The 19,889-nt window shown below is 42.3% G+C and overlaps 1 protein-coding gene across 11 annotated transcripts in view; it reads right to left on the reverse strand.

Moving 5' to 3' along the window:
- MARK3 (microtubule affinity regulating kinase 3) overlaps nt 1-19,889 on the reverse strand; it is a 107,521-nt gene that overhangs the window by 39,134 nt on the left and 48,498 nt on the right. The gene's annotated exons all lie outside the window — the stretch shown is intronic.

The following is a 19,889-nucleotide window of genomic DNA, read 5'->3' on the forward strand; positions in this document are numbered from 1 at the left end:
CTGGAAGGTCTGAGAAACGAGGAGCAGCTGCCTACGGGACGAGAAGCTGGGACTCTCCCTGCACTTGTCTTTGTCCACCAGGTCTAATCTAGAAATCAATCAGCAACTAACAGGCATGGAGGCACAGTATCTGACCTACAAACAGCTCAGAGCTGAAAACGATGGAATCAAGATGAACAGCCTTTCTGTCTACAATACTGGGCTTCCCAGGTGGTGCAGCGGTACAAGAATCTGCCTGCCAAATAGGAGACACAAGAGACGCAGGTTCGATCCCTGGGTTGCGAAGATTCCCCTGGAGAAGGAAATGACAACCCACTGCAGTATTCTTGCCTGGGAAATGCCATGGACACAGGAGCCTGGCAGGCTATAAGTCCACAGGGTTGCAAAGAATCGGACACGCCTGAAGCAACTGAACACGACCACCTAGAATACTGGGTCATCCACTAAGGGTGTGGGCTCCTTGTTCATCTCCCTCTGTTAAGCAAACACAGGAACCTTGCTTTCCCAATTCATTACAGCTGGACTTGTACCTATAATTTGAGCCTCCCAGTTATTTCTACGACTGTTATATTAGGAGAGCGACAAGTTGGCTATCACACTAACTCAGATCAGGATACTGTGTTTAGGATGAAGCCCTGACCATGGCCATGGCAGACTGCTTACACTTTCAGCCTCACCTCCAGGCACTCTGATTTCTCCCAGAACATACTAACTCCTTCTTTCCTTACAATTTTTTCTCCTTTTCATCCTTCAAGTCTCAGGCAGATTCTCTGAAAACCTTATCTAAGTAGGTTTCCCTTGTTTTACATCACAGCACTTCTTTCCCAGAATGTCTTTCACGTTGTGATAATACATTGTGTTTATCAGTTCATTTTTGCCGCCTCATCTACAGGGAGTGTGTCTGCCTCCTGTCACCAGCAGAACCTCGAAACCCAGCCTGGCACACAACAGGAACTCATTTGTTTGATAAATGCCTGCAAGAAAGTACTGACTACCAAGAAGTGTGGTTTGAGCCAGTCTCCTTCGCATTCTAATGACCACACTGCTTTTAGATCCTGAGTAGCAGAATGCCTATGACAGGGTTGTCACAGTTCTGCTGGCAAAAGAGGCCCAATGAAAACAACTTACATCCTACTAGAAGCACAGCACGACAACATCAGAACCAGAGAGCAGGAGAAAGACGGAGGCCTGCAGGGACCCAAGGGACAGAGCTCACCTCTGCCTGCGGAGATGGGCAACGTGGAGGTAACTCGATTTATGCAGTTCAGAATGGGCTGGTGATCTGAGCAAGACAAGGAGGTGCAACCAGTGAAGACTATTTCAAGAAGACCAGGTAGGTGCTCCATCTGGCAGAGCGCGGGTTTCCAGGTGTGGACTTTAAGCCACCAGCATCAGAACATTAGGGTATCTGTGCAAACTAGAGGTTCCTGGGTTCTACCTATCACTAGATTTGAAATGAGCTTTGAGAATTTTACATTTCAACCTGCACCCCTGGTGTGGTGCTTTTAAACAAGTCCACAAATACTTTGACAATCCTCCTCTCAAAAGGTAGAACTTAATATTCCTCCCTTTCAGTGTGGACTGCACTTAGTGACTCACTTTTCATGGAGAGGAAAGCAGGGTGGTAGGGAGGGGGCTTCAGGGACTAAGCTGTAAAGGCACTGGGCCGCCCTCCTTGCTCTCACAGATCACTGACGGGCACGTACTAAGGACATTAAGTACCTCAATGGACAGGCCCAGATGGCAAGGAAACGAGGACTCACACCTGTGGCTGGTGAGGAACCGCAGGCCCTAGACAAAAGCCAAGTGATAGGGCCTTCTAGAAGAAATGCACCAGCCCCAATCAAACCTGTGGGCACCTGCAACTTTGGCTCTTCCCCAAAATATCTTGACAGCATCTGAGCCAGAACCATCCAACTAAGTTACCTGCAAACAGATGACTCAAAGAAACTGAGATAACACAGGTTCTAAGTTGCTAAGTTTTAGAGTAATTTTTAGAGAGCAGTAGTAGGTTATACACTAGAGGAAACACACTGAAGTTTGAAAACCAAATCTTTATGTAGGTCAAGAAGCAACAGTTAGAACAGGGCATGGAACAACAGACTGGTTCCAAATTGGGAAAGGAGTATGTCAAGGCTGTATGTTGTCACCCTGCTTATTTAATTTACATGCAGAGTACATCATGCGAAACGCTGGGCTGGATGAAACACAAGCTGGAATCAAGATTGTCGGGAAAAATATCAATAACCTCAGATACGCATATAATACCACCCTTACGGCAGAAAGTGAAGAGGAACTAAAGAGCCTCTTGATGAAGGTAAGAGAGAAGAGTGAAAAAGTTGGCTTAAACTCAACATTCAAAAAACTAAGATCATGGCATCTGGTCCTATCACTTCATGGCAAACAGATGGGGAAACAAAGCTAACAGTGACAGACTTTATCTTTTTGGGGGGGATCCAAAAATCAGTGCAGATGGTAACTGCAGCCATGAAAATAAAAGATGCTTGCTCCTTGGAAGAAAAGCTATGACCAACCTAGATAGCATATTAAAAAGCAGAGACATTACTTTAGCAACAAAGGTCCGTCTAATCAAAGCTATGGTTTTTCCTGTAGCCATGCTATAAAGAAAGCTGAGGGCCAAAGAATTGATGCTTTTGAACTGTGGTGTCGGAGAAGACTCTCGAGTGTCCCTGGGACTGCAAGGAGATCCAATTAGAGAGTCCTAAAGGAAATCAGTCCTGAATGTTCACTGGAAGGACTGATGCTGAAACTGAAGCTCTAGTACTTAGACACCTGATGTGAAGAACTGACTCTCTGGAAAAGACCTTGATGCTGGGAAAGATTGAACACAGGAGGAAAAGGGGACGAAAGAGGATGAGATGGTTGGATGGCATCACCAACTCAATGGACATGAGTTTGAGCAAGCTCTGGGTGTTGGTGATGGACAGGGAAGCCTGGCGTGCTGCCGTCCATGGGGTCGCAAAGAGTCAGACAGGACTGAGCGACTAAACTGTGAGTTACACACAGCAGAGGCCACACCAAAGGAGGCCACACCAAGGGATGTGTTGTGAAAACACACAGGATAGGTGAGTGGGACCAGACAGAGGGATGAATAATACAAGTTTCTTTCCATAGGCAGATAGAGTAGCCGAAGGTCTCCCAGTTGGACAGCGTCAGGGTATCACCAAATAACTTTATGTATTTACCTCTGTCAGAATTACACTGGAGAAGGCGATGGCCCCCCACTCCAGTGCTCTTGCCTGGAAAATCCTACGGACGGAGGAGCCTGGAAGGCTGCAGTCCATGGGGTCGCTGAGGGTCGGACACGACTGAGCGACTTCACTTTCACTTTTCACTTTCACGCATTGGAGAAGGAAATGGCAACTCAATCCAGTGTTCTTGCCTGGAGAATCCCAGGGACGGGGGAGCCTTTTGGGCTGCCCTCTATGGGGTCACACAGAGTCGGACACGACTGAAGTGACTTAGCAGCAGCAGCAACAGAATCACATATCAGGCAGAAACTAGAATCAACTCTATACCAACTCAATCGAAGCGGGTGGGGAGAGGAGGCATGAAGCTAGTAGCTGTTGAGTGTCACCTGTGTCTGAAGTTCAGCGCTAGATGCTCCATGGCTATGATCTGGACTGAATTTTCACAACTCTGTCAGGCGACTACGATCATCTCCAGTGCACAGGAGAGGAGTACTGAGAAAGTTAAGAAACCAGTCCACGTTTTCCCAGCTAACACATGCCAGAGCTCAGAGTCTGAGTTGTCTGACTCCAAAGTCCTAACTCATCTCATGATTCCAAAGAGCCACCTTTGAAATGTACAAGTAAAACAATGGATACATTACAAGTTGGCAATACAGAAAACTTCAGAGCAACAGGTGGGTACTGGCACAGAATTTTTTTTTAAGTTGACAATTTGCATATGTGATTAACATGCCAGAGATCTCATTGCCATCAACTGTGAACCTGATGGCTGAAGATAAATTTGGGTAGAAATAATTTGCTGAAAACATGCACTTTAAGGAAAGTCCTCACTAGAATAGTACAATTTTTTTTTAAGTTTTGCTACTATAAAAGGACATTTAAATAAGAAGTTCTCCGATTTCTACTATCTTACTTCTCTACATGCCTTTTCAACCTTATGCAGATGCTAGTTGTAAAAAATAAAATGAAATAACACAAAAATGCGTAAAGTGAAAGAATTCTCCTCTCTTCATTAATCTCCATCTTCTACACTAGCGGTGCCCAAAGTTTTTGGCACCAGGAGCCAATTATGCGGAAGACAAGTTTTCAGTGGATGGTGGGGTGGGGGTTGTTTCAATGATTCAAGCACATTACATTTATCATGCACTCTATTTCTATTATTATTATTACATCAGCTCCACCTCAGATCATCAGGCACTAGATCTTGGAGTTTGGGGACCCCTGCTCTACGCATCTTCCCATTTTTATGCCCTTTGGGAACTGGCAGACAGGAGGAGAACAAACACTTCTGAAGGCAAAGGCCTGGATCCTGGTGATGAGAATGCTGAAGGGACACTAAGCCTACAGCACCACAGAAACCAAGCGTCCCAGACGCAGGACCGAGGACATACAGAAAGTATCCTTGGGAAGAAACAATTCTATCAACTGACCTAAAAATAAAATGAGCCGGGTAATTACTGGGGGTTCAGTGATGAGGAATCTGCCTGCCAACGCAGGAGACACGGGTTCAATCCCTCATCCAGGAAGATCGCACATGCCAGAGAGCAACCAAGCCTGTGTGTCACAACTACGGAGCTGTGCTCCAGAGCCCAGGAGCTGCAACTCCTGAGGACCGAGCACCTAGAGCCTGTGCTCTGAACAAGAGGAGCCACCACAACGAGAAGCCCGTGCTTGGCAACGAGACAGAAAACCCACGCAGCAACAAAGACCCAGCACAGCCAAATACAAATAAATAAAATTAAAAAGATAAACTAAGCCTATCAGAGAGGGCATGGGGTGAGGTATTGTCACAGTCATCAAACTGCAGCAAAAGTGACCCACTGGCTTCTCTGGATATACAGGTATGAGATAGGCCAAAGGCTGAGAGCCTATCAGCTGGGCAACTGACTGGAAGACAACTTATGTGTTACAAATAATGAACAGGCATACAATCACCAACCTCTTCTTTACTAGGAAAGAGCTGTATTGTAAACCCAAGGTTATAAATAAGAAACACTCAGTGGGTAAGGGAGAGGGAGGCAGAGTTGAAGCTGACACCCATGTTTCTGAATTTGGCTGCCACTGTGAGACAGAGAAGACTCAAGCTGCAGCGAGGAAGGGTGGCAGGCCGAGTCTGGTTTAGGACACACCACGTGAAGGGCAATTAAGTGACGATAGTGAGAACAAAGCTCAGTAGCTGGCATTTTGGTTTGAAGCTCAGGAAGAAATCTGGGCTATTCTGCAGAATTATCAGCAAAGGGATAGTATCCTTGGAAGGAAATGACAACCGCCTAACTGAAAAATGGAAAGATAGAAACATCAACGAACAAGCATCTCAGAGTGAAAACGAGATGGGGGTCACAATACAGACACAGGAAAACGCAGCTGGAGTGACCGAACAAAACCCAGACACCGGGATCCAGTGTCCCCCTAGACTGACAAGCGGGGTCACAAACCTCAATTTATAAGCAGCCTCCCTGGCCCTAACATCTCTGGAGTACTTCATGAAGGAAGGAGGGAAGGATGAGCACCTACTTCTCCTCAGTATGTCCCTCTGTCTCACCACACCCATCACAGAACTTCTGCTGAACAAAAGAACAAATCAAAGACCCTCAGACAGCCCTGAGGGAGAGAGCCTGGCAAATGCCAGAGTTCATGGAGAAGGAACTGTCAAGAAAAGGCACTGGTGTGAAAAAGAAAAAAACATACATGTCTTCGTCTCTCTATAAACAGGGTATTTCTGTAAGGACCAAAGAAACTGATGCCACTGGCTGTCTCTGGGCAGGCATCTGGACAGATAAAGACTGACTTTTATCTGTCCTGTGAACTTTGAAGCACAACTGTATTATCTATTTAATTATCTATTTATCTAAATTAGATCTAAATATCGAATTATCTATCTCCTTTTCTCCAATTAATTTTAAGAAAAGGTTGAAAATAAAGTGTGTATTTTTTTTTTTGGATAAAAGGGGAAAGTTGCTCTATTCTAAGGACTGTTAACAAGAGAGTTTACTATTATTCTCATGGTGTGGGTCAAAGCTGCCAGTGGGTGGAAGGCAAGCAAGTTTTCCAGGGAATGTCTTTAAAGACCAGCAAATATGAGAGCCAGCACAGTAAAGCAAAACCTAAGGAGCTTAAAGAGAGTTTCATTACTCTCAGAACCACCCTAACATGAAAATAAACAACAGAATAGGAAAGCTAACACATGACAGAGACAATAATTAAAAGCATTATTAAAATCTGTTTGTCTAACACTAGGCAAAAGCCGCGACCTGTCTCCCACCCAGGAAGAGCTGCCTACAGATGAGGGGAGATAAAAGCGTGGATGTTGTTGCTGCTCAGCCTCTACATCTTTGTGACCCCATGGACTACAGTCTACCAGGCTTCTCTGTCCATGGGATTTCTCAGGCAAGAGTACTGGAGTGGGTTGCCATATATTTCTCCAGGGGATCTTCCCAACCCAGGGATCAAACCAGAGCCTCCTGCTTGGCAGGCAGGCTCTTTCCTGCTGGGTCACCAGGGAAGCCCACGTATAGGTGCACTGCATGTGATGAGCCAGTGTTTTACTGGCATCACGCAGGTTTACAGCTAACGTTGGGCTACTGAACGGTTACAGTGAGCATCCTTGTATATATACATCCTCATACATTTCTGAAACTCTTGGCAGAGCAGATTCCTAGAAACTGAATGGAAGCCAAAGGGCATACAGGCTTTTAAAATTGTCAGTACTATATTATTCTCTAAAGATATGTTAATTTACATTACTGCCAATAAGAGAGTTCCTGATTATCCACACTCTTGCCAACAATATTAATTATCAGCTTTTTGCAAATCTGATGTGAAAAACACATTATCTTTTCAGATGTGGATGTTGAACATTTTTACTTGAACACTGACCATCTGTCCTATTAATTGCCTGAGTATATCTTTTGACTATTTTCTATTAGGTTATATACTCCTGTTTCGCCTCAATTTCCAAGACTTTTTCTATAGTTAGGAAATAGGATCTTTGTCTGCAATAGCAGACAATATTGGGTACTTATCCAAATTCATCCCGACTCGTTCTTTGCTGTCTTTTCAGAAACAATCCTTTCAGCTTCTTTAGCTATGTCATCTATTGTTCACCTACATATTTCTAAAATGCCAGAGTATACAGCCTCCTTGATTTCCCACTGTGGATTTAGCTTTCCTAAAGCCCTTCCAACAGACTTACGCTTTCCTTCTCCAACCTCTTCATGAGGTTCTATTATAGTTTTGGCTACATAAATATTGTTTAATTTTTACTGATAAAGTAGTGCATACATTCGGCTTTGAAAGTTGAACTGTGTAGTCTAGTCTCTCTCTGCACCCTCAACCCTTGTTCCCAGCAACAAGCCCTCTTATTTCAGCCATCTGAGCTGCCTTACTTCGGAACAGAAGTGCCACTAGTCTATGTGATTTCTTAGCTCCTCCCTCTTGATTAACTACTGACTCGGTAATATTAGCAATGAAGACTGCTCTTACATCCTGCCTCCCTCCTTCCTCTGATCAGTCACCATAATATTTGGCTAAACTATTCAGTTTGCATTATAAATATTCTTTACAGCCACACTAGGAATGCATTTCCATTCTTTATCAAAAATGTTTTGATTTCCTTTGAGCTAATAATTGTTTTAGTTATTTTGTTCACTTAGGTTTTCTATATATCTCTCACTTTACTGGTCCATCCTTAAGCTTTGTAACGGAAGTGTATCAGTTCAGTTCAGTTCAGTCGCTCAGTCGTGTCCGACTCTTTGCAATCCCATGAATTGCAGCACGCCAGGCCTCCCTGTCCATCACCAACTCCTGGAGTTCACTCAAACTCACGTCCATCGAGTCAGTGATGCCATCCAGCCCTCTCATCCTCTGTCGTCCCCTTCTCCTCCTGCCCCCAATCCCTCCCAGCATCACAGTCTTTTCCAGTGAGTCAACTCTTCGCATGACGTGGCCAAAGTACTGGAGCTTCAGCTTTAGCATCATTCCTTCCAAAGAAATCCCAGGGCTGATCTCCTTCAGAATGGACTGGTTGGATCTCCTAGCAGTCCAAGGGACTCTTCAAGAGTCTTCTCCAACACCACAGTTCAAAAGCATCAATTCTTCGGCGCTCAGCCTTCTTCGCAGTCCAACTCTCACATCCATACATGACCACAGGAAAAACCATAGCCTTGACTAGACGGACCTTAGTCGGCAAAGTAATGTCTCTGCTTTTGAATATGTTATCTAGGTTGGTGATAACTTTCCTTCCAAGGAGTAAGCGTCTTTTAATTTCATGGCTACAGTCACCATCTGCAGTGATTTTGGAGCCCCCCAAAATAAAGTCTGACACTGTTTTCCACTGTTTCTCCATCTATTTCCCATGAAGTGATGGGACCAGATGTCATGATCTTCGTTTTCTGAATGGTGAGTTTTGAGCCTACTTTTTCACTCTCCACTTTCACCTTCATCAAGAGACTTTTTAGTTCCTCTTCACTTTCTGCCATAAGGGTGGTGTCCTCTGCATATCTGAGGTCATTGACATAACCTGCCTGCAGTAGTAGATATAATGGTCATCTGAGTTAAATTCACCCATTCCAGTCCATTTTAGTTCGCGGATTCCTAGAATGTCGACATTCACCCTTGCCATCTCTTGTTTGACCACTTCCAATTTGCCTTGATTCATGGATCTGACATTCCAGGTTCCTATGCAATATTGCTCTTTACAGCATCGGACCTTGCTTCTATCACCAGTAACATCCACAGCTGGGTATTGTTTTTGCTTTGGCTCCATCCCTCCCTCATGCTTTCTGGAGTTATTTCTCCACTTACCTCCAGTAGCATATTGGGCACCTACTGACCCTCTTCCAACAACACAAGAGAAGACTCTACACATGGACATCACCAGATGGTCAACACCAAAATCAGACTGATTATATTCTCTGCAGCCAAAGATGGAGAAGCTGTATATAGTCAACAAAAACAAGACCAGGAGCTGACTGTGGCCCAGATCATGAACTCCTTATTACCAAATTCAGACTTAAATTGAAGAAAGTAGGGAAAATCGCTAGACCATTCAGGTATGACCTAAATCAAATCCCTTATGATTATACAGTGGAAGTGAGAAATAGATTTAAGGGACTAGATCTGATAGACAGAGTGCCTGATGAACTATGGAATGAGGTTCGTGACACTGTACAGGAGACAGGGATCAAGACCATCCCCATGGAAAAGAAATGCAAAAAAGCAAAATGGCTGTCTGGGGAGGCCTTACAAATAGCTGTGAAAAGAAGAGAGGCAAAAAGCAAAGGAGAAAAGGAAAGATATAAGCATCTGAATGCAGAGTTCCAGAGAATAGCAAAAAGAGATAAGAAAGCCTTCTTCAGCGATCAATGCAAAGAAACAGAGGAAAACAACAGAATGGGAAAGACTAGAGATCTCTTCAAGAAAATTAGAGATACCAAAGGAACGTTTCATGCAAAGATGGGCTCGATAAAGGACAGAAATGGTCTGGACCTAACAGAAGCAGAAGATATTAAGAAGAGATGGCAAGAATACACAGAAGAACTGTACAAAAAAGATCTTCACGACCCAGATAATCACAATGGTGTGATCACTCATCTAGAGCCAGACATCCTGGAAGGTGAAGTCAAGTGGGCTTTAGAAAGCATCACTATGAACAAAGCTAGTGGAGGTGATGGAATTCCAGTTGAGCTATTTCAAATCCTGAAAGATGATGCTGTGAAAGTGCTGCACTCTATATGCCAGCAAATTTGGGAAACTCAGCAGTGGCCACAGGACTGGAAAAGGTCAGTTTTCATTCCAATACCAAAGAAAGGTAATGCCAAAGAATGCTCAAACTACTGCAGAATTGCACTCATCTCACATGCTAGTAAAGTAATGCTCAAAATTCTCCAAGCCAGGCTTCAGCAATACGTGAACCGGGAACTCCCTGATGTTCAAGCTGGTTTTAGAAAAGGCAGAGGAACCGGAGATCAAATTGCCAACATCCGCTGGATCATGGAAAAAGCAAGAGAGTTCCAGAAAAACATCTATCTCTGCTTTACTGACTATGCCAAAGCCTTTGACTGTGTGGATCATAATAAACTGTGGAAAATTGTGAGAGAGATGGGCATACCAGACCACCTGACCTGCCTCCTGAGAAATCTGTATGCAGGTCAGGAAGCAACAGTTAGAACTGGACATGGAACAACAGACCGGTTTCAAGTAGGAAAAGGAGTACGTCAAGGCTGTATATTGTCACCCTGCTTATTTAACTTATATGCAGAGTACATCATGAGAAATGCTGGACTGGAAGAAACACAAGCTGGAATCAAGATTGCCGGGAGAAATATCAATAACGGAAGTGTATATCTCCTCTCAAATACTTTCAAATAGTCAAGTATTCTTTTTCCCTCTCTAAAGATATTAATATTCTGGAGACCTTTGTTCTGTTTTTAAGACTCGCTGTATTGGACTTCCTGTTCTGGATCCTTTGCTTTCCCACTTGTTAGTATTCTCTCTTGCTAGTCCCACCAATATTCCTGAGGAAGGGTAAGCAGATGTCTAAATTCAAGACCTTGCATGGCCCACAGTGTTCTGATTCTACCTTCAGATCTGATTGACATTTGGCTGGGTAAAGAACTCTAAAGTTTTCTCTGGTAACTTTTTGGTACCAAAAAGTTGGTAACAGTCAAGTTTTCTCTGAAGGGGCCCCACCCCCATTTTAAAGAGATATACTTGACGTATAATAGATATTAAGTCTAAGGTGTACAATGTGGTGATTCGATACACACAGAGACTGTGAACTCTTTTCCACAATAAAGTTAGTTACCATATCCTTCACCTCACATGATTACCATTTTTTTGTTGTTGTTATGGTGAGAATATTTAAGATCCATTCTCACAGCAACTTTCAAGTACCCAATACTTGTTAACCACAGTCCCCAGGCTGTACATTAGAAACCTGGAACTTACCCATCCTACAACTGCAAGTCTGTACCCTCTGACCCCAATTTCCCTCGACCTCCCACTCCCTGGTAACCACTATAACACTGTTTATATGAATTAGTTTTTTTTTTTTTTTCAGATTCCACATAATTGATATCATAGCTCCAATACTTTGGCCACATGATGCAAAGGGCCAACTCATTAGAAAAGACTTTGACGCTGGGAAAGATTGAAGGCAGGAGGAAAAGGGAATGACAGAGACTGAGATGGTTGGATGGCATCACCAGCCCAATGGACAGGAGTCTGAGCAAACTCTAGGAGATGGTGAAGGACAGGGAAGCCTGGCATGCTGCAGCCCATGAGGCCGCAAAGAGTCGAGACAACTGAGTGACTGAACACCGAGCGTCTGTCTTTGTCTGATTTCACTCAGCATAATGCACCTTAGGTCCACCCATGTTGTCACAAAGGGCAGGCTTTCCATTTCTACAGCTGAGTAATATTCTTATTATATAATACATATAACATATACAATTCTGGAATATATCATAACAATACCCCTCACACCTTTGTAATTCACTCATCTGTCAATGAACACTTAGGCTGTTGCCCTGACTTGGCTATTGAGAGCAACACTGCAGCAAGCATGGGAGGTCAGACGCCTCTCCAAGATACTAACTGTGTTTCCTTTGGATATACACTCAGAAATGGGTCGCTGAGTTGTATGATAGCTGTATTTTTAATTTTCTGAGAAACCTCCACACTGTTTTCCACAGTAGTTGTTTAGATTCTGACCAACAGTACACACTTCCCATTTCTCTACACTCTTTGGAGTGTAGAGTGTAACCATTCTAACAGGTGTGAAGTGATATCTCACTGTGGTTTCAGTTTGCATTCACCTGATGGTTAGTGATGTTAAACACCTTTTCATGTACTTGTTGGTTATTTGAAAGTCTTCTTTGGAAAAATTTCTATTCAGATCCTTTGTTTTTTTTTTAAATTGGATTCTTTAGGGTTTTGTTTGCTACTGTGTTTTAAGAGTTCCTTCTCTTCCATTTTGCAGGCTGCCTTCTCATTTTGTTGATTGCTTTTTCTGGCTGTGCAGAAGTTTCGTAGACCCACTTTCTGTGCTTGGGCTTTTAGTGTCATATAAAAAAAATCACTGCTAAGAACAATGTCAAGGAGCTTTTCCCCTCTGCTTTCTTCCACGAACTTTGTTTTCAGATCTTCCACTTAAATCCTTAATCCATTTTGAGTTAATTTTTGTGAGTGGTGTAAGACAGGGGTCCAGTTTCATTCTTTTACACAGGAATATTCAGTTCTCTCAGAATTTTAAAGGCTTTGATCCATTTTCCTCCAGTTTACAGTGATATGGACTGGTACAATGACATTGTTACAATTCTTTATGACCTATCCCCCCCCCCTTTCTTCTAATTTTGATGTATATATGCTTTAATGTCCCACAGATTCAGTCTCTGTGGTACATTAGCATTCAGCCCAGATACACTGTAGATCTTTTGTCCTTTACTGCATGGGCACTAAGCCTTTCAATCTGGAAATTCAGGTCCTACAGTTCTGGGAAATCACATGTCTTTGATAATCTTCCCTCCTATCCCCAGTTCTTCTTACAACTCCTCTTCATCAGAAACTCGACCTTCTAGACAGGCACTCCAGTTTTACGTGCTATCTTAAGTTTCATCTCTACGAACTGAGAGCCTTGGTTGCCTTCCTTTTCTACCCCTTTACTGAGCCTCTTCCAGCCGTCTGAGCTCGCCTCTCCCCAGCAGTGCTCCCCATGTGCCACCTTCTTCTCTCAGGAGGGCAACAGCTGTCGCTGCACTGTCTCCCTCTCTTTAAGCTCTTTGAAAACACCAATTACAGTGTGTGTGTGTTTGTTTCTAAAGTAGTTGAGTTTCCTCTTCTAGTGTTCCTTTCTTTTATTCCTGTTTGCTTTAGGTTATCCTCAAATATCTGGAGATTGTTGGCTGTCCGCCCATATTTAAGAGAGGCACCAAAACTGAATGTTATATAAGAGCTGGGCCAGAGGATGACCAGGCAGAGATTAAGGAGATTCACTGAAAGACATTAAATGTCTTTAGCTATATTTTAATTTAGCTCAATTCTCCTGGAGAAGAATCCTCCAATCTCCTTTTAGGCAACATGAAGGGCTAAGAGAGTTCTGGGAAGCAAGCAAGGAGGTGGGAGAAAGACTTTCATCACTCAGCAGGCCCCTGTTTTTAGTATGGGGGTCCCCAAGTCTAATGCTCTTTGACTGAACCTCTTCAGAAAACAACCTCCCCAATTTCTACGGGGGGAGAGGAGGGCGGGTTGCCTTAAGGTCACAAAAGGTCAATTACAGGGTTTCAGCCAGTCCTGCTTAAGTTCCACTTGTACCTCCACCCACAGAAGGAGCTAACAGAACTCATTCTTAACCTTTCTGAATTCTGTGGCATGGTTCAGCGTGATTCTTGCTGGACCAGCCTACCCATTCTTGTCCCTAGCTGCTTCCTTTGGGGAACTGGTTTCAGCTATGATATACAAAATCTATTACGTGAAAAAAACATACAATAATGTGTAGACACACACACATGCGCCTATTCACCATCTGTTTCCATCTGGCAAAGTGGGTTTAATTCTTTGTCTGCTAGTCTTCTCTATTTTTGACACTCCTTTTAAATTCCTTTACTACTACTGAGTGAGTGGGATGAACAAGCAAAGATAAATGTTTAACTGGATGGCCTGTATGCTATGTTAATTCCCAATTTTTGAACGGGTGTTGTGAGACTGAACTACAGCTTTCTTCCGTTTCTGACGCATTTTGACAGCTGTCGTGGTTATCCGGGTAATTAAGGGTATAGTATTTCTGTGCCTTCCTGCCACCTCTTATTAGTATCCTCTGCTTCTGTTAGATCTTCAACACTTCTGTCCTTTATCGTGTCCATCCTTGCATGAAACGTTTCCTTGGTATCCCCAACTTTCTTTTCTTTTGCATATTTTACTTATCTGGCTGTGGCAGGTCTTGGTTGCAGCATGTGGGATCTCTAGTTGTGGTCCAGGGACTCAGCTGCCCCACGGCGTGTGGGATCTTAGTTCAATCCCTAGTCAGGGACTGAACCCGCATCTCCTGCATTGCAAGGCAGATTCTTAACCCCTGGACCACCAGAAAAGTCCCTCCAATTTTCTTGAAGAGATCTCTAGTCTTTCCCTTTCTACTCTTTTCCTCTAACTCTGCATTGTTCACTGAAGAAGGCTTTCTTATCTCTCCTTGCTATTCTCTGGAACTCTGCATTCAGTTGGGTCTATTTTCCCCTTTCTTCTATGTCTTCCGCTTCTCTTCCTTTCTCAGCTATTTGTAAGGCCTCCTCACACAACCACTTTGCATTCTCGCATTTCTTTCTCTTCAGGATGGTCCTGGTGACCGTCTCCTGTACAGTGTTTCAACCCTCCATCCATGGTTCTTCAGGCACCCTGGCTACCAGATCTAATCCCTTGCATTTATTCATCACCTCCACTATATAATCTTAAGGGATTTGATTTAGGTCATATCTGAATGGCCTAGTGATTTCCCCTACTTTCTTCAATTTAAGCCTGAATTTTGAAATAAGGACTTCATGATCTGAGCCACAGTGAACTCCAGGTATTGAGTCGTGTCTGACTCTTTGCAACCTCATGAACTGTAGACTGCCAGGTTCCTCTGTCCATTGAATTTTCCAAGCAAGAATACTGGAGCAGATGGCCATTTCCTTCTCCAGGGGGTTTGCCTGACCCAAGAATCAAACTCAGGACTCTGTGTCTTCCTGTACTGGCAGGCGGATTCTTAACCACTGTGCCACCTGGGAAGCCCATTATTATTACATTATTCCTAGTTCCTGAGATTTATTCTGTTCCTTCTTCTAATTTACTACATAGTTAATGTACTGTCACTTTTTGTTAATAATATGTTTAAGGTTTCAAATTTTCACGAACAACAAAAGCAGTATTCTATAGGTGCTGATACACAGTGTTACTTTCTATATACACTGCAATTCTCATTTGCATTTTCTCTTAGACCCCATGAGTTCTGTGAGTGCTTTAAGCTCCATATGTTTGTACTTTTGTTTCTGTTTTTACTGCTTGTTCAGAAAATGTAGCCTGGAAACATCTCTTAGTTAGGCTTATTAATTGTATTAACTGGACCATTGCTTATAGCTAGCTGCACAAGTGCCCAATCCTGAGGAAATCATTTTGCTTGCAGTCATCATAGTTTTGAATAGTTATCACAATAATATCCTGCCACATAGCAGTAATGTATCCTAAGAAAGGGATGCTTTTTAAAAAAAACTTCACAAATTTGTGGGACTTCCCTGGTGGTCAATTGGTTAAGGGTCTCTGCTTCCACTGCATGGGGCACAAGTTCCGTCTCTGGTCAGGGAACTAAGATCCCTCATGCCACAAGGTGTGGCCAAATAATTTACATTTAAAAACACGCAAGTCTGTAATACGGGCGAGTGGAGGAGCTCTATATAAAGATCTGTATCTTTTTCTCTCTACTTAATGTGCCATACATAGTCAGAGAGGGATTAAGCCTCCTTTGTTACTCTTGTGTTTCTACTTTTAGCTCAGATTTTACCTGTCACATATTTTGGGATTCTATTTATCATCTGCCCTTCTACTATTGAAAACAAAAATTTTAAATGAGAAAATAAATGTAAAATAACTGTCTTTAAAATAGCAATTGTGCAATGAACCAGAGTACAAATTAAAACCACAATGACATAGTTTTATATCTACCAGATGGGCAAGAACTGAAAAATCAGATAAAAATTTGACAAGGATGTGACATTACTTGAACTGCTCATTTGTAAACTACAGATAAAAATAACGATGTCACAGGGCTGCCGTGACAACAGGCAATGAGGGATGAAGACCGTTCATAGTCATTAAGAATCTGACCTCTGGAGCACACTATCTGGCCCCACCTGGGCCTCTGCCACTCACTGACTGAACCAAGGCGGCTGGACCTCCTGGGCCTCTGGCACTCCCAGGATAAAGGATCTGACAGGCAGAGATCTTGGAAAAGTGCCTGGCACACAGTAAGCAACATGCGGCTGTGATTCTGGCTGTTATTGCCAGGATTCTTTCCCAAAGGTCTAGTTTTTAAACCTATTTTCAATTTTTTGCAAACTGAATTTCTCCATGCCAGGCTCTAAGTCCGACCCCTTCAACTCATTACTGACCAGGGGATTTTTGTAGAAACTAATGCATATGGCCGGTGATTTTTATTCTGGTCAGCTAAAAATTAATTCTGTTATTTCACTAGCACTGCAAGTTACTACATTCAACAGTTATACCTGACACACCTGTTAAGTCTTCCAATTTTTGTGAAATATCTTCTGCACTCTTTTGCTGAAGCAAAGGAGCATTTTCCAGCACCATGAGTTTCATTTTCACTTTCTGGATCAGAATCCATCAGTAAGCTTTTTCTTTTTGTTGGTATAACATTCACACTGTCTGAATTAGAGCTATATTCTGAAGAACTACCATCTTCTGAGACACTAATATATATGTTGCTCGGACAATCAGAGAAAGTATCTGCATAAAACGCACTGAAAAATTCTTCTACACTCAAAATATCATGATGCATCATTTTTGGAAACTTTCTGTTTATAACATACACTTTGGTTGAAAGAAAAACCTAACAGAGCAAAATGTGAATGACAACGACAATCATAATGTACAGTGCACCCCTGATAACTTTAAGCTCTGATGGCATTCTCACGGTGATGCTAACGGTATCATTCTCTAAAAACGCATTCATACGTCTCTGGTCAATAACCGTCAGGTAACAAAAGACGTATTAGTACATTCCCAGTCAATAATGTGTTAACATACTTGGTTTTTCAGTGACTTTTCTAAATAGCACAATGAACCACTGGTACAATTAAAAATAAATTATAATATCCTCAATTCAAAGTCTACTCTAAGCCTCCTACCAAAGTGAAAATAAGTCAGGCAATAAATTGAAATTTTCCCTCTAAAGCACCAGCAACACTGAAGCTATATTTTCTCTCACTTCTATGACCACTTTTGAAATCTAACAACATACCTATATTTTTATTCTCAGAATTTTAAATACTAAGATGAAGAAGCGTTTGTCTCAGGTTCCATTTCCCACATCCTGTTTGTGACAGTTTGTACCCTGTACCTGATTCATTTGCAGATCCTCCATCGTAAACAACAGGGCTCTGGGTACTTTTTCCCCCTATCTGATTTCTTCGGGAATCCACTGGTTTAGTGATCCACACTGTTCAGCCTCCACGTGTTTTGTGTGTGTTTTTTGTTCCTGTAGTTGACTTCTAGTCTCACAGAGCTGCAGTCAGAAAAGCCGTCTGGTACGGTTTACCTTTCCCGAACTCTGCCAGGGCTGGTTTTGTTGCCCGGCATGTGATCCCTTCTATGTGCACTTGAAGAGAATGTGTATCCCGCTGCTTTCAGACGGAGCGCTCTAAGGAATCAATCCTGTTACAACGTCCATACTGACCAAGGCAATATACAGATTCGATAAAATCTCTATTACAATGCCAATGGTGTTTTTCAAAGAACAGAAAAAATAATTTTAAAATTTGCATGGAAATACAAAAGACCTCATATAGCCAAAACAATCTTGAGAAAGAACAGAGTTGGAGCAATCACACTCCTTGACTTCAGACTATATTACAAAGCTATAGTAATCAAAGCAGTATCACACTGGCACAAAAATAGATAAATGGAACAAGATAGAGAGCCCCCAAATAAACCCCCACACTTATAGTCAATTAATGTATGACAAACAAGGCAACAATATACAATAGAGAAAAGGCAGTCTCTTTGATAACTAGTGCTGGGAAAACTGGACAGCTACAGGGAAAAGAATGAAATTAGAACATTCTCCAAAACTATATACAAAAAATAAATTCAAAATGGGTTAAAGACCTAAATGTAAGACTGGATACTATAAACCTCCTAGAGAAAAATATAGGCAGAACACTCTGACATAAATCACAGCAATATTTTTTGGAACTTCTCCTAAAGTAAAGGAGACAAAAGCAAAAATAAACAAATGGGGCCTAATTAAACCTAAAAGCTTTTACAGAGCAAAGGCAACTACTGACGAAATAAAAAGGCAACCTACTGAATGGGAGAAAATATTTGCTAATGATATGACCAATAAAGAACTAATATCCAACATATATGAACAGCACATATTATACAACATCAAAAAACACAAACTCAATTAAAAAATGGGCAGAAGAACTAAATAGGTATTTTCCCAAAGAGGAAATGCAGACGGCCAAAAGGCACATGAGAAGATGCTCAATATCACTTATTATCAAGGAAATGCAAATCAAAACCACAATCAATATTACCTCCTATCTGTCAGAATGGTTACTACCAAAAACAACACAAAGATCAATGTTGGTCAGGATGTGGAGAAAAGAGAAAAGAGAACCTTCACACACTATTGATGGGAATGTAAACTGGTACAGCCATTATGGAAAACTATGGAGTTTCTCAAAAATCTAAAAATAGAACTATATACAACCAATTCCATCACTGGGTACGTATTTTTAAAAACCTCAAAACATTAATTCAAAAAGACACATGCACTCCAATGTTCACAACAGCATTATTCACATCTGTCGAGACATGGGGGTGACCCAAATGTCCATCAACAGACGAATGGATAAAGGTGTGGCGTGTGTGTGTACAGACTACTACGCAGCCAGAAAGATGAATGAGACTTTGCAATCACAGTAACATGAATGGATCTGGAGGGCATTATGTTAAGTTAAAAAAGTCAAAGACATATTGTGTATCACTCAAATGTGGAATCTTAAAAATACACCAAACTGAATATAACAGAAGCAGACTCACTGATACAAACTAGTGGTTACCAATGGGGGGAGGGGAGTGGGGAGGGAAGTAAGAGGTACAAACTATTAGGTATGAAATAAGCTACAAGGGTTACTGTACAACACAGGGACTATAACCAATATTTTATAGTAACTGTAAAGGGAGTATAAACTTTAAAACCTGTGTATTGCTATACTGTACACCTTTAACTTATATCATAAGTAACCATACTTCAATTTTTAAAAATGAATTTAAAAAAATCCACAACTCTAACAACTCTTTTTGTTAGTGGCCTGAACTACTTAGCCTCTTACAAGTCAATATGGAAAGAGGAAGCTATTAAGAAAGGAAAAGATGAACAGAACTGCTTGATGAGAGATTCCAAAAATGACCTGGGCTTCACCAGATGGGCAAGAAATCCAGAAATTTGGTTAGGAAGAGCTTGAGAGGGAGGAGATATTCAGCACTGGCAGTGGCACCAGCCTACAAGACTTAAACCACTGGAGGAAGGGGTCACCTTTAACAAAGGGCAGCCTCAGAAAAAGGAGAGAAGTTAAGAATCCTGCAGGGAACCAAAGAAGTCCGGGATCCATTCTCATCTGAGACGTGCACCCAGATCCCTCTGCCTCATCCTAGACCCAACCAGTCGGCACCTCCAGGGGGTGGAGTACTCTGAAGAAAACATGGGCCTGTTTTTCCCCTAAAACTCCACTGTGTGTTCAGTCACCCAGTCATGTCAGACTCATTGTGACCCCATGGACTGTAGCCCTCCAAGCTACTCTGTCCATGGGATTTTCCAGGCAAGAACACTGAAGTGGGTCACCATGCCCTCCTCCAGGATCTTTCTGACCCAGGGGTCAAAACCACATCTCCTGTGTCTCCTGCATG

This window comes from Oryx dammah, unplaced genomic scaffold (assembly GCF_014754425.2).
Source record: "Oryx dammah isolate SB20612 unplaced genomic scaffold, SCBI_Odam_1.1 HiC_scaffold_16, whole genome shotgun sequence".
NCBI classification, from domain to species: Eukaryota; Metazoa; Chordata; class Mammalia; order Artiodactyla; family Bovidae; genus Oryx; species Oryx dammah.